Source organism: Piliocolobus tephrosceles, chromosome 4 (assembly GCF_002776525.5).
Source record: "Piliocolobus tephrosceles isolate RC106 chromosome 4, ASM277652v3, whole genome shotgun sequence".
Taxonomy (NCBI): Eukaryota; Metazoa; Chordata; class Mammalia; order Primates; family Cercopithecidae; genus Piliocolobus; species Piliocolobus tephrosceles.
The window spans coordinates 162,709,753-162,714,508 of NC_045437.1; the positions used below are offsets into that span (position 1 = coordinate 162,709,753).

The 4,756-nt window shown below is 43.4% G+C and overlaps 1 pseudogene; it reads left to right on the forward strand.

The window, feature by feature from the left end:
* Window positions 1-1,895: 1,895 nt before the first annotated feature.
* On the forward strand, window positions 1,896-4,471 carry LOC111530748 (annotated as a pseudogene).
* Window positions 4,472-4,756: the final 285 nt, after the last annotated feature.

Here is a 4,756-nt window from a genome sequence, read left to right on the forward strand (position 1 = left end):
CATTCTGCCCAACAATTGCAGAATATACATTATATTCATCAGCACATGGAACATTCTCCATGTTAGACCATATGATAGGCCATAAAACAAATCTTAACACATTTAAGAAAACTGAAATTATATCAAGTACTCTCTCAGACCACAGTGGAACAAAATTGGAAATCAACTCCAAAAGGGTCCCTCAAAACCATGCAAATACATGGATATTAAATAACCTGCTCCTGAATGATCATTGGGTCAACAATAAAATCAAGAGGAAAACTTAAAAATTATTTGAACTCAATGATAATAGTTTCACAACCTGTCAAAATCTCTGGAATACAGCAAAGACCTTGCTAAGAGGAAAATTCATAGCATTAAATGTCTACATCAAAAAGTCTGAAAGAGCACAGACAGACAATCTAAGGTCACACCTCAAGGAACTACAGAAACAAGAATGAACAAAACCCAAATCCTGCATAAGAAAATAAGTAACAAAGGTCAGAGCAGAATTAAATGAAATTGAAACCAAAAAATACATAAGATAAATGAAACAAAAACCTGGTTCTTTGAAAAGATAAATAAAATTGATAGACCACTAGTGAGATTAACCAAGAAGAGAGAAGATTCAAATAAACTCAATTAGAAATGAAACAGGAGATATTACTACTGATACCAAAGAAAAGCAAGAGATTATTCAAGGCTACTATGAACACCTTTACACACACAAACTAGAACACCTAGAAGAGATGGATAAATTCCTGGAAATATACAATCCCCCTAGATTAAAACAGGAAGAAATAGAGACTCTGAACAGACCAATAACAAGCAGAAAGATTGAAATGGTAATTTAAAAAATTGCCAACAAAAAAAGTCCAGCATCAAAAGGATTCACAGTTGAATTATTTCAGATATTCAAAGAATTTATGCCAATTCTATTGACTTTATTCTACAAGATAGAGAAACAGGGAATCCTCCTTAAGTCATTCTATGAAGCCAGTATCAACCTAATACCAAAACCAGGAAAGGACATAGCAAAAAAAGAAAACTACAGACCAATATTCCTGATGAATATAAATGCAAAAATCCTTAACAAACTATTAGCTAACAAAATCCATCAGCATATTAAAAAGATAATCCACCATGATCAAGTGGGTTTCATACCAGGGATGGTTTGACATTTGCAAGTCAATAAATGTGATACACTACATAAACAGAATTAAAACCAAAAATCACATTATCATCTCAATCGATGCAGTAAAAGCATTTGACAAAATCTAGCATTCCTTTATGATTAAAACCCTCAGCAAAATCAGCATGGAAGGGACATACCTTAATGTAATAAAAGCTATCTATGACAAACCCACAGCCGACATAATACTATGGGGAAAAGCTGACAGCATTCCCCCTGAGAACTGGAATAAGACAAGGATGTCCACTCTCGCCATTTCTATTCAACATAGTACTGGAAGTCCCAGCCAGAGCAATCAGACAAGAGAAAGAAATAAAGGGCATCCAAACTGGTGAAGAGGAAGTCAAACTGTCGCTGTTTGCTGATGACATGATAGTACACCTAGAAAACCCTAAAGACTCTAACAGAAAGCTCCTAGAACTGATAAATGAATTCAGCAGTTTCAGGATACAAAATTAATATACACAAATCAGTGGCCCTGCTATATACCAACAACAACCAAACTGCCCCTTTTACAATAGCTGCAAAAAACAAAAAAATAAATAAATAAATAACACTTTGGAATACACTTAACAAAGGAGATGAAAGACTTCTACAAGGAAAACTACAAAACACTGCTGAAAGAAACAAATCTGGAGGCATCACATTATCTGACTTCAAACTATACTATAAAGCCATAGTCACCAAAACAGCATGGTACTGGTATAAAAATGGCACATAGGCCAATAAGAGCAGCAGTGGAAAGACCAATAGTGGCAGCAGAGTCTCCACCTGGACAAGTCCAGCAGCTGAGACAGCAGTCGCAAGTATGACACCAGTGGGGGCAGCTACAGTGGCCACTTGCATAGTTACAGCTTCTCAGCATCAAAAATTACTCGGGCGGGGGCAAGTCGCTCAGCAGCTCCCCAGGTGGAGAGGTGGAGTCACTTTCCTCCGGGCCGCCTCCTTAGCTCCTGTCCCAGCTGAGTGAGGAAGCAGTGGAGGACGGCCTGTTTCATGAGTTCAAAGGCTTCAGGGATGTAAGGGTCAAAATCAATCACCTATCAGTTTCTGGCGGCAGAGATGAGCCAGTAGCCTTTGCGAACTTCCCACACCCAGAGGACACGTGGGTGGCCAAGCACTCAGAGGTGGCCTGGTGCTCTCTGACCCGCCTCTGAAGACAGAAGCTGTGCATGTGAATTGGCCCCGCAACTGCTCCCCTTTAGACAAAGATTTATCCTCCATCAGCCAGAGTGGTGGGAGCCTCTGTAGGTGGTCACCCACACTCCCTTGGAGGCGGTGGGGGCCAGAGATCACCTTCCCCTGGTGGCGCAGCTTTGGGATACAGAGACTAGGCTGCAGCAGATGGCTCATGGCCACCTAACCCCTCCACCTCCACCACCATTGCCTGGAGACTGGAGACAAAACGAGACTATTCATTCTATGAGAGACTGCACCCAGCATACAGTCTTAAACCAAGGGAGGGAGCTGGAGCAGATGCTGCTCCTTTCAGAAAAGTGGATGAGATGTCATCCGAGGATCATCACAGGACTAACCAGACACTTTTCTTGGGCAACCTAGACACCACTGTAACAGAGTGACCTAAGAAGGGTGTTTGATTGCTTTGGAGTCATCACAGAAATAGATATCAAGAGCCCTTCTCTTGGCCAGACTAGTAACTATGGCTTTCTCAAATTTGAGAACCTAGATATGTCCCAAATTAGCAATGTTCAGCAAAATTATAATTTGGAATCCTATCAAAATTGGTTATGGTAAAGCTACACACACCACCCGCCTCTGGGTGGGTGGCCTGAAACCTTGGATGCCTCTTGCTGCCCTGGCATGAGAGTTTGACCAACTTGGCACCATACACCCCACAGACTACAGAAAGGTGATAGTTGGGTGTATATCCAGTATGAAAGCCTGGATGCAGTGCACGCTGCCTGGACCCATATGCAGGGCTTCCCACTTGGTGGCCCAGATCACCACCTTAGAGTAGACTTTGCAGACACCAAACATCATTACCAGCAGCAGTATATGCAGCCTTTGCCCTTGACTCATTATGAGCTGATGACAGATGCTTTTGGACATCAGTCCCTCGACCCTTTGAGGGGTGCTTAGGATAGGATATTACCCTTATTATATAGAGATTGTGATAGAGACCTTTATCCTGACTCCAATTGGGTGCCACCTCCAACCCCAATTGGAGAAGGCAGCACTGGGACTGCAGCTACTGCTGTGCCTGCTTACGAGCCACTGGATAGCCTGGATCACAGGCGGGATGGTTGGTCATTGGACAGGGACAGAGGTGATTAAGATCTGCCCAGCAGCAGAAACCACCTGGTAAGCGAAAGCTGCCTGGGGAGAGCAGAGGACGGCATCTGGCTAGGTATCCTGAGAGTGACTGCCCACGAAAACGTCACTGCGCTCCTTCTCCTGACCACAGTCCAGAATTGAGCAGTAGCCAAGATCCTTACAACAGCGACAATGATCCATCTTCCCGTCTTCTCTTGGAAAGGTCCTCTCCAATCAGAGACAGATGAGGTAGTTTGGAGAAGAGCCAGAGTGACAAGTGAGACCATAAAAATTCTGCCTCAGCTGAATGGATAGGAAGCACCATACAACTGCTCCCACTGATGGGAAAGCCCTCTGAAAAAAAGAAGACCACACTGATGGGAGTGCACCTAGCACCAACACTGCTTCCTGGAAGCTGAAGTCCCCTTTCCAGAAACAGGATGCGGGGACAGCCCCTGTGGCACAACCTGTTCCAAACTCTGTTTGACCTGGGAGGGCATGCTTCTACTGAAGAACAGCAACTTTCCTTTCAACATTCCAACATGCAGCTGTTGCAGAGTGACCTCCAAGTGGCTAGCAGTCTTCTTGTGGAGGACCAAAGTGGCCCAGCTCAGGATCACTCAGTGTCTTCATTTGGATCAGCCCAAGTTGGATGAAGTAACTCGATGCATCAAAGTAGCAGGACCTAATGGTTTTGCCATTCTTCTGGTCGTGCCTGGAAGTTCTGACAGCCAATCTTCCTCTTCCTCAGACACTGCCACTTCTACTCAGAGACTGCTTAGGTGCCTTGTGTCCTATTTAAAGCAAAAGCAGGTACCCAGGGTGATCAGCCTTGGGAGGGGGGCACAACAAAGACAAGGAAAATACCGGGGTCCTTCATGCCTTCACACCTTGTGAGCTCTCACAACAATTCCTGGATTTGCTGCCAAGGCACTGGCTACATCTGAAGAAGATTACCTGGTCATGATTATTGTCCATGCAAAACTAGTTGAACAGCAGATGAAGATGTGGAATTCAAAGCTCTAATGGACCTTTTTGAAGAGAAATTGTGGCTTATGTGGAATTTACGTGGGCCTCTGATGGAAGAAAGGTAATCTGTTTAGTATTTGTGCATTTTACAAAACTGGCAGCTTAAAGTTTTGTGTCATTGTGATGCCAATGCCAGTGTTTGAAGTGGGGGGAATAATGACCTCTTTGCTTTGTGCTATGTACATAAGATTTCTAGAAGAGTAAAAAAAAAACCTTTTTTTATGGCTCACACAGCTTAAGAGTAGCTGTCTCTCAAACATGTACTCACACTTGAGCTGCTTT